The sequence below is a fragment of the Pygocentrus nattereri genome, chromosome 12 (assembly GCF_015220715.1).
Source record: "Pygocentrus nattereri isolate fPygNat1 chromosome 12, fPygNat1.pri, whole genome shotgun sequence".
Taxonomy (NCBI): Eukaryota; Metazoa; Chordata; class Actinopteri; order Characiformes; family Serrasalmidae; genus Pygocentrus; species Pygocentrus nattereri.
In genome coordinates, this window is record NC_051222.1 from 32053104 (window position 1) to 32064285 (window position 11182).

General features: G+C 38.6%; 1 long non-coding RNA gene across 1 annotated transcript; it reads right to left on the reverse strand.

Moving 5' to 3' along the window:
* Positions 1-1846: 1846 nt before the first annotated feature.
* Positions 1847-4501, reverse strand: LOC119264787. Its single transcript, XR_005131223.1, has 4 exons — positions 4475-4501; positions 2882-2957; positions 2666-2774; positions 1847-2567 (listed from the first exon to the last, which is right to left on the reverse strand). It is a non-coding gene; the product is annotated as an uncharacterized LOC119264787 (long non-coding RNA).
* Positions 4502-11182: the final 6681 nt, after the last annotated feature.

Sequence of the window (11182 nt, forward strand, 5' to 3'; positions counted from 1 at the left end):
TTTAGTTTATTAATAATTTTTCATTATTTAGCATTTTATTATTTTTCAGAATAAAATAATAAGATCAGATGGATCTGATCTGCTCTGCTCTTCAGAGGCCTCTGTACAAACTTTGAATCTCTAGCTCAACTGAACTGAAGGAGATACTGTACCAAAATCTCAGAAATTCTCAAAGTCAGGTTCAAATTTGGTAAGATTCTACTTTTCACTCAAATTGTTATGTTAATAATATCACTTGTAATGGAAAACATTGTATGAAATTAGAAAGGAATGCAAAATAGAAGCAGACTCCTGGACATAATATAAAGCTTTAAAAGCAGCATCCGACAGGTTTTGTTGCAGCACCGTAGAGGAGTGAGCAGGCAGGTTTACAACAAATGTAGCAACGGTTACGTTTTTCATTTGATTCAACGTGTCCATTCAAGAGATTAATACTTTTTTGTGTCAGTGCTTCAGTCAGAACATATATTTTTTTAGGTATCTCTTAACAATTGATTTTCACATTTTGTTGATGTGCTCAAATTATATAAATGGTAAAAAAAAATCCAAACTATCAGACTCTCCTCCACAAAATGAGCATGTTTTCACCTGGAGAGAGAATGAGAAAGATAAGCTTCTTTTTGTGAAGGTGTCTCCAGCTTCACTTTGGCTCTGCCCACTAAATGAGTCCATAACAAATTGCATATGTAACCATTAGTGGATGCAGCCATGATGGAACTGGAGATGGTGAGAGCCAATAAAAAGGGTTCATGTGCTCCTGACACGAAAGTAGCGTTGGACCACTGGGTTCTAGCAAAGCTGCCTCACTGCTGCGCTCCCAAACGCACTTATTCAAAAATAAAGGAATATAATAGAGGTCAGACCTTCCATAGTTTCCCCAAAGATCCCGTACTTCACCGTGAATAGATTCACACCATCAGAAGAGATCGCCTTCTCAGTTTAAGATGTATGTTACTGTGCTAGCTAAGGCTCGCCATATTAATATTACCCAGCCAGCCAGATGAATGATAGCAGTGAGGCAGCAAGCTAACGTTAAAGCTAAACTTGGTTCTCCAGCTACGACCTGATTAACACTGAACTGGTTATTTTCTCGGTTTAACTTCAAAACGAGTGACATTAGTCAAGCCATAGCTCTTTATAGTAGCCTGTTTAGCTAGCTAACCTAGCTAGTCAACACTCTAGTTAATATCCTAACCGTGGCAGCCTGGTCTAAAGCTCAGCTCGCTGGTGTCACTAAATCATCTTAAACTCTTAGTTTCTAGCCACATTCAGACACATTCAGCCTGTAACTGTTTTAGTTGAGTTTTCCTTTACATTTTTATTTATTTTGTCCTTTTATTTATTTAATTTTCTGTTTTACCTTTTTATTTATTTTATTCCATACTTTTCGCCTTTTACCTTTTTATTTCATTTATTTCTTCCTTTTATTTATTCTGTCTTGTGTTTTACTGTTTATTTTATTTCCATAATTTACTTTTTTATATAAACTTGGTGTTTTAACCCTCTTTCTTTGTGCTTATATTTTATTATTCTAATTATTAATCTCTATTTTATTGCGTTACATTTTAGCCTGTCCACTTATCAGTTTATTCTGAATTATTTTATTTCTTCTTAATTAAATCCTCATTGCTTGTTTTTTGCTCTTACCATTTAATTTGTATTCTGTTTATAAAGTTCCTTATTTTAGCTTGCCTGCTTAAATATTTGATTTTAATTTTAATTTTTTTCAGTCACTTAATTTAAGGGGCGGGGTTTTGGGGGGGGGGGGGGGCGCCGATAATATGTTTGCATCCACCTCAGAAAGTATGTAGTTGCACCCCTGCCCCCAACTGTATTTTACTGTAGACTTTCCCTCCACACCCACTTCTTATATCTCCAACTGTACTTTACTGTAGACTTTTCATCCACACTCGCTTCTTATACCTCCAACTGTATCATTTTTCTCCACGTTGAGGAAGATTCTTGTTCTAAATTTATTTGTTGCAGTTTGTAGTTTTTGTGAAAACTTCGCATTAATGTCAGAATTTCACAAACTAATCTGTTTGCTATGGGACTGAGGGTCTGCTAAAGATGGTAGATGGTGTAGGACATCAATAAGCATCAAATTCTTCAACACTGAGCATCACTCACTGGTTACTGGTAGACCAGTCTGACTGCTGGTATGAGTGACTGATTTTAATATTTGATGGAAAAATAATTTTAACGTCCACCAGAAAAGCAAAGTCCTCCAGTACAGGAGATTTACATGTATATCAGTTCTGTGATTATATAGGAAATGAATGAAAAGCTTCTGAAGCTCCACACGTTTTAAAGAAGTTTCTCTTAGCAGATCCACGTGGAAACAGAACCAGCTCTTCTGTTCTCCCTCACATCACAGCATTCTGTCTATTAAACTGTGAATCCTCTCAGTTTAATCACCACTGTGAGCACTCGAGGGTGAGGGAGGAATAATGCTTCTCCCCTGTTCTCTCTCTCTCTCTCTGTCTCTGTCTCTGTCTCTCTCTACCCGGGGCTGTGGTTCCTGTTGGATTCTTCTCTGCTCCAAACTTCATCACTATCAGCTTCACCTTCACATCCAAACACAGGATGTTAGTAAATCTCCATAAAACACAACACTGAACAACATATTAGCTTTGAGGAAATCAGGAGTTCATGTTTACGATACCTCTGTGAGGCTGTGAGGAGCTGTAGCACAGAGTGAAGATCATCAGGAGAGCTTGTAGTGCCGACTGAAAGACCCACTGAAAGAAAGAGTTCCTACTTTTCCCTTTTACCTGCAGAACATCGACACCCAGCTTCAATTATCATTAATATTCTTACACATTCACTGAGCTTAAATTCTCATTAATATTCTTTTACTTTCACTTTCAGTTTCCCTCACATTGCTTTGCTGGGTCTTCATCCTGGGTTGGGGGTCAGTTTCAGAGGCACTGGCCATTCCTCCAACATTCTCTGACCTTTGAATTAAACATTTCTTTTAAATATTATTTATATAAATTAATCACTTTATATCAGTAGAATGTATGATTTCAGAATGTATTTCTGACAGTGCATGGCGAGACATTCATAGCACAGTATAGCACTGAATTTTAGGGGTTTAGACACACCAACAGGGGTGATAGTGAGAAAAATTCCTGAGCCTGAACTTTTTTTCTCTGCTCGGGAGGTGAGCAGGGTGGGGGTGCTATGTATGCGACGCACTTAACACATAACTTGTTGGCCCCTGGGCGCAGATATACATCTATGTATAACCCTGATCTTCATTACTGTCAGAATTTTTGCTTTTGAATTAGTCCCTTCAATGATAGATTGTGTTGAATTTTGTTGAAATACATGAACAACATTCAGACATGAGATAAACAAACCCAATATAAGCCTATATTTCAGAAGCTTGTGCAGATTACCAGAACTCTTGGGACTAGCAGGCCTGTTCAGGAATCCATACCTGTTTTTAACTAGTCACATACCTTATTGCTTCTATATCATAGGAGACTAGATACTACAGCCATACCAAGAACGGTCAGCAGGTGGCAATAACAATACTCCAATACTCCAAAGTAAACTAGGAATTGATTAGTAGCCTAACCATTGACTAAATGACATGAACAAGGACACATTCATTTCTTTTAAAAATATAATAGCAAACTATGCAGCATTTATTTTAAATATTTTGAAACAGTTACAGTGCAACAAAGTCATAAATAATACTACAGCCCTAAAATTACTATTCAGTTCCATTTTCCCCTTAATATAGGCTTAATATAGGCTTAATATAGTTGTGTTCCATGGCTGAGTTTATACGTTTCGCGTTGACAGCTGAAAAAAATTCGCACGTGTATTTCCCGGGATTTCCTACTGAATCTATCAATTTGTTTGGTCAAAGCAAGTCCCGCCCCCCTGTTTCTGACTGGCTTAATGGCTAGTAGGCTCGGCCTTGGTGTTGGTTACAGTGAAACCTGCGCATGTCAGATCAAGAGAAGCGTCAGATCCTATGGTCAGATCACTAGGCCAGGGGTCGGCAACCCGCGGCTCCGGAGCAGCATGCGGCTCTTTGATCCCTCTGATGCGGCTCAGCTTTTGAAAATAATTAATTTAATTAACGTATATTATTTTTGAGACTTAAAAAAATGTTCGGGCGGAATATCACAAACGTCCGGTATTTAGTTTCGGTTCGCTTGACTGACATGTCGGCGTCATCACCCCCCCCCCCCGTTCGCTAGAGTGAGATGTCGTCGTCGTTTTAATATATTATGTGGCTCTCACTGAAATGAATTTCCAATTATTTTGCTTTTATGGCTCTCTGAGTAGTAGTGCCTAGTGCATAGTGCCGACCCTGCACTAGGAGAACCTTTTTTTTTTCCTCGCAGACACGTCGGTACGCCGGAATTCCGGCGTGGCGCCTGAAAACTATCAGGCCTGCACCACTATGTTTAATCTCTAACTGAGTAACTGATAATTTCACAGTGTGTTTCACCTGTGAGGAGGAAACCAGGGATTCTCTTCAGAAGTGTTTGGTGTGTCCATGGACTGATGGTCAGACAAGGACAGGGGATCTTCATCACTGTCACTAAACAGAGCCACAAGAACTGGGTAGTATTTACTCCGTCCAGAACTCTGAAAAGGTTCTTCCTCTAAGTCTTATTTTATGAGGGTTTACTGTCTTGTACTTACCAGAATATTTCACTGGAGTGGTTTCCATGATCAGTTCTTGCTCTACTTGTTTGTTTTTTGTTCAGCTTGCTGTATTATGCATTCCTGCATTATGGACTGTTCCACATTGAAGTGGGTAGTGGAAGTGAGTACGGAGTGAACTGGGAGAGGACCTAGTATGAATAAGGAAGGCTGTAAGGCAGGCTGAAGCAGGTCTACACCTACAGAGCTCGAGCCAACATGCAGAGATCCTCACAGCAAGAGCAAAAACACAGAAACACAGACCAGAACCTGCAGATGAAAAATGCTAAACATGATTTAATTCATTTTCCTGCAAACACGTTTCAATTTTTACCCCTAAGATGTGATATTTAATAACTCCAGTTCTTAATCAAAGTAAAGAGAAGAAAGTCTCCATGACTTCTGTAGAACTTTTCTATCTGCATCATTAACTCTTTTCATTTTCTAGTTATTTTTAGTGTGAATAAATGTGGAATACCTTCACATGATTTCTTTTCTCTTCTACATCAGACAGTTCAAGTATAACTACATTTCTTTAAGGAATTAATGCATAAAAAGAAAAATAAATGCTTCTCATAAATATAATAAATTAAAAATGTTTGATGATGGACAGGTTTCCAAACTAAAAGTCCTCTAAGTCTTATTTTATGAGGGTTTACTGTCTTGTACTTACCAGAATATTTCACTGGAGTGGTTTCCATGATCAGTTCTTGCTCTACTTGTTTGTTTTTTGTTCAGCTTGCTGTATATTTATATGAGATCTTCAGGCGCCTGAACACAATTCAACCCCAACTGACTTCTGCTAGACACTTCCACTTGGGACAGTACAAGTTGCAGGGGTGAACAAACTGGTTCATAATCATGTTATATTTGCTATTTGTTTGCTATTGGTTTTCTTTTGAAATTGTCTTCTAGTTTATTTCATCAGAGAAACATGCATTTGCAGAAAAGATGTCATTCCAGACATTTAATTTGAAGATCTGGTGTTCGATCATTCACAAATAACAGCTGTGCTCCCCTTCAATATGGACTCTTCATAGCTAAAGTGTATAGGGGAAGTGAGAAGGATGAGAATTTGGGCAGCATCCTATTTTAAAGCGGGAAGTCTGTGGGGGTGAGTGTAGAAGTAGCACACCTACCAAATGCAAACAAGCAACAGTCTGCTTGAGCAGGTTTTATCCTGAAAGCAAGCAAATGTACAATGAATTACTCTGCACTCTTAATTAAGGTGCCACAAAGGGTTTTTTGACTGATTCCATAAAAGACTGAGAAAAAAGCACTTTTTAAAAATGTGTGTGAGTGTGAAGAACCTTTTAAAGCTTTAAAGAACTTTCACATAATTTACAGATTCTGCACAAAATTAAGAGTTCTTCCTAAAACTGTTACATCATATGGAGTTTTTTATGTTTTGAAAGATCCTCTAGACTCTATGAAAATCAATGGATCTCCAAAGAAGTACACATTTGAAGTTATTCTTCTATGATTCTTCTATTTCATTCTGTAAAGAACCCTCTGGGGCACATTTATTTTATTAAGTGTCATCGACAAAAGATATATTAAACCCTCATTGTGCTTCTCAAATCTCTAATAAAGTTACTAAAGTTCCTAAATCTCAATAAGAGCTGATTTGAAAAATCTACCCTCATAAGTCTTATATGCTGGGAGGAGTTGCTCTTACTCTCAGTGGAAAATTCCACTGGTACTGCTTCTCTGACCAGGTCTTGCTCTTCTGGTTTGTTTTTATGTGTTAGTACAGTGTGTTACAGATACAGTTAGGATCATTGAGAGCCTGAACCAAATTCAACCCCAACTTACTTCTCCTAGACACTTCCACTTGGAATAGCTCAAGCTGTAGGGGTGACCAAACTAATCTTTGAGTGTTTAAAGATCACAATGTTTATTTTCACATCACATTCCTTTTTCATTTCTTAGCCTGTGTTGTGGACAAACATTTGTCCAGAAAAAAATGTCTGTTAAGCTGTTAGTCTGAGTGATTGATGTTGGATCATGTAACAACATCAGCTGTTCTCTCCTGCTTTATGAACTGTTCCAGGTTGAAGTGTCTAGGGGAAGTGAGAAGGGTGTGAATTTGGGCAACGTCCTAGTTTGAAGCAGGAAGCCTCTGAGGGAGGTTGTACCACACCTACCAAATGCCAACAAGCAACGAGTTCCTTCCAGTAGTCTGTATTTCACTGTTTACAGTCAGGAATGTGAAATATTACTTATGTGTCTCATAGAGATAAACATCCTCAAACTTCTCTGAGTTTCATTTGCTGAGCTTTCTGTTTCTTTCAGGTTCACATTTCAATTCACAACCAAACACCACAGAAATCCAGATGCTAAATGCTGACCATGTGGTTTAGTTTAGTCTCTACAGTCATTTTACTGCACTTAAAGCCTAAAGTGTGATATTTATCATCTCCAGTTCTGGATCAGACCGAAATACAGAGCTCAGAAGAGCATCAATTTGCATAGCAGAACAAGTCAGACCAGAAAACGAAACGCTCACAGATCTTTAAAAACAAACTCAACTCTGCATGACGGCTGTGAGAGCCTCAGGGTGGAAGTCGGGTCACATGCTGAGGGCACTTCAGCCACAGACTGTACAAACAGTAACTGTATAAACAAGTTTTACAACTGACTGACTCGTACCTCAAAATGATTTGCCAACAAGATTTCCAAATATAAAATAAGAAGAACCGTATAATTTAAGACTTTGGTAACATTTTGTACTCTTGAATTTTTTTTCTTGTAAATCACTTTGTTTTGACGTTTTTGATGGACAGAGAAAGAGAGAACTGAACAGAATAAAACCAGTATAGAAAAAGTGAAACCCCTATTTTGCTTTTCACGTAACTGAAAATAAAACAAACTCAGATATTTCCTACTGGCCAAACGTTCATCTGAATGACTGACCCAGTGATTGAATGAATAAGGATTTCTTTATAAATGCAGGAAAATTAGCTAGAGCTGTTCTAAGATGAAATATTAATGAACGTCTTGTTTGTTCTTGTTAGACAGGAGCCTGGACATAATTCCACCTCCAAAGTACTTCACCTATACACTTCCACTTGGGAAACTCAGGTTTTAATGGAGATCAAACTGCTCTTCAAATGTAACACTTTTGAACGATCACATATTTTTTTCCTTTGTCATTTCTTTTCTTTGAGTGTCTTAAACCTCCTGAGAGAAATGACATTCTAGGCATTAGTTTAGAGATCTGATATTCAGTTTAAATAACAGCTGTGCTCTCCTGCATTATGGACTCTTCAGGGTTGATGTGTCTAGGGGAAGTGAGTACAAACAGAATTTGGTAGACGTCCTAGTTTAAAGCAGGAGGGCAGATTGAAACAGTGCCACACCTACAAAAGCTCACGCCAACAAAGAGGGTTCAGTCCAGCAGACTGTGTTTACATTTATTATGAGATGTTTGTCTTCTCATATTAAAAACAGCCTGTCGTTTTGTATTGTGTGATTGTAATGATGCAGTAACACTCTCAGACAGAATGACAGTATAAGATTTTATTACTCATTTTTTCATGCTGCATCTAGACGTCTTATCAGATATTTTTATTTATAATGTGGTTTTAAATACACATTCAATTATTTATATGTTTATGAAATACAAAACGTGGATATTGCTCCAATTGTTCTTAGAACATCCACAATGTTACACTGATGAATGACCATAAGTGTAAAAGTCCTACACTCTTCTGATTTATAAGTTAAGAAAGAGTTTGTTGTTTGAGTTTGGAGGGCAGATTTGCTCAAACCTGCTGTTGGAGATCAGCCAAGCTTCCAAGTTTCAGCGTGGAGCAGATTCCTTTCCTACCAGACCAGATCCCCACCAATCCAGCAGAGGCAGCACTGAGCCAACACAAGCGTTCCATCCACACCCATTGTTTATACCCCCAACTGTACTTTACTGTAGACTTTCCCTCCACATCCACTGTTTATACCTCCAACTGTACTTTACTGTAGACTTTTCATTCACATCCACTGTTTATACCCCCAACTGTACTTTACTGTAGACTTTTCATCCACATCCACTGTTTATACCCCCAACTGTACTTTACTGTAGACTTTTCATCCACACCCACTTCTTATACCCCCAACTGTACTTTACTGTAGACTTTCCCTCCACATCCACTGTTTATACCTCCAACTGTACTTTACTGTAGACTTTTCATCCACATCCACTGTTTATACCTCCAACTGTACTTTACTGTAGACTTTCCCTCCACATCCACTGTTTATACCTCCAACTGTACTTTACTGTAGACTTTCCCTCCACATCCACTTCTTATACCCCCAACTGTACTTTCCTGTAGACTTTCCCTCCACATCCACTTCTTATACCCCCAACTGTACTTTACTGTAGACTTTTCATCCACACCCACTTCTTATACCTCCAACTGTACTTTACTGTAGACTTTCCCTCCACATCCACTGTTTATACCCCCAACTGTACTTTACTGTAGACTTTTCATCCACATCCACTGTTTATACCTCCAACTGTACTTTACTGTAGACTTTCCCTCCACATCCACTGTTTATACCTCCAACTGTACTTTACTGTAGACTTTCCCTCCACATCCACTTCTTATACCCCCAACTGTACTTTCCTGTAGACTTTCCCTCCACATCCACTTCTTATACCCCCAACTGTACTTTACTGTAGACTTTTCATCCACACCCACTTCTTATACCTCCAACTGTACTTTACTGTAGACTTTTCATCCACGTCCACTGTTTATACCTCCAACTGTACTTTACTGTAGACTTTCCCTCCACATCCACTGTTTATACCTCCAACTGTACTTTACTGTAGACTTTTCATCCACATCCACTGTTTATACCCCCAACTGTACTTTACTGTAGACTTTCCCTCCACACTCAATTCTTATACCTCCAACTGTACCTCCACATTGAGGAAGATTCCTGTTCTAAATTTATTTGTTTGTAGTTTTAGTGAAAACTTCACATTAATGTCAGAATTTCACAAACTAATCTATTTGCTATGGGGCTGATGGTCTGCTACAGATGGTAGATGGTGTAGGACATCAATAATCATCAAATTCTTCAACACTGAGCATCACTCACTGGTTACTGGTAGACCAGTCTGACTGCTGGTATGAGTGACTGATTTTAATATTTGATGGAAAAATAATTTTAACGTCCACCAGAAAAGCAAAGTCCTCCAGTACAGGAGATTTACATGTATATCAGTTCTGTGATTATATAGGAAATGAATGAAAAGCTTCTGAAGCTCCACACGTTTTAAAGAAGTTTCTCTTAGCAGATCCACGTGGAAACAGAACCAGCTCTTCTGTTCTCCCTCAAATCACAGCATTCTGTCTATTAAACTGTGAATCCTCTCAGTTTAATCACCACTGTGAGCACTCGAGGGTGAGGGAGGAATAATGCTACTCCCCTGTTCTCTCTCTCTCTCTCTGTCTCTGTCTCTGTCTCTCTCTACCCGGGGCTGTGGTTCCTGTTGGATTCTTCTCTGCTCCAAACTTCATCACTATCAGCTTCACCTTCACATCCAAACACAGGATGTTAGTAAATCTCCATAAAACACAACACTGAACAACATATTAGCTTTGAGGAAATCAGGAGTTCATGTTTACGATACCTCTGTGAGGCTGTGAGGAGCTGTAGCACAGAGTGAAGATCATCAGGAGAGCTCGTAGTGCCGAATGAAAGACCCACTGAAAGAAAGAGTTCCTGCTTTTCCCTTTTACCTGCAGAACATCGACACCCAGCTTCAATTATCATTAATATTCTTAAACATTCAGTGAGATTAAATTCTCATTAATATTCTTTTACTTTCACTTTCAGTTTCCCTCACATTGCTTTGCTGGGTCTTCATCCTGGGTTGGGGGTCAGTTTCAGAGGCACTGGCCATTCCTCCAACATTCTCTGACCTTTGAATTAAACATTTCTTTTAAATATTATTTATATAAATTAATCACTTTATATCAGTAGAATGTATGGTTTCAGAATGTATTTCTGACAGTGCATGGCGAGACATTCATAGCACAGTATAGCACTGAATTTTAGGGGTTTAGACACACCACTATGTTTAATCTCTAACTGAGTAACTGATCATTTCACAGTGTGTTTCACCTGTGAGGAGGAAACCAGGGATTCTCTTCAAAAGTGTTTGGTGTGTCCATGGACTGATGGTCAGACGAGGGCAGGGGATCTTCATCACTGTCACTAAACAGAGCCAGAAGAACTGGGTAGTATTTACTCCGTCCAGAACTCTGAAAAGGTTCTTTAAGAATTCTGGATTCATAAACAGTATGAAGTGCAGTGAAATGTAGCTGCTCAATAATAAACATTTCAGAAATAATAAACATTCATATTAAACAGGTTTTGACCTTTCAGTGAGGTAGAGGTCACTGCTAGAGCACCATTCATGATCCTGATGGTCTTCTCCCTGCTTGAACATGCAGGTGAAATCTGGCATGTGGTTTTCGTCTTTAGCTTAGAACCAGCACAG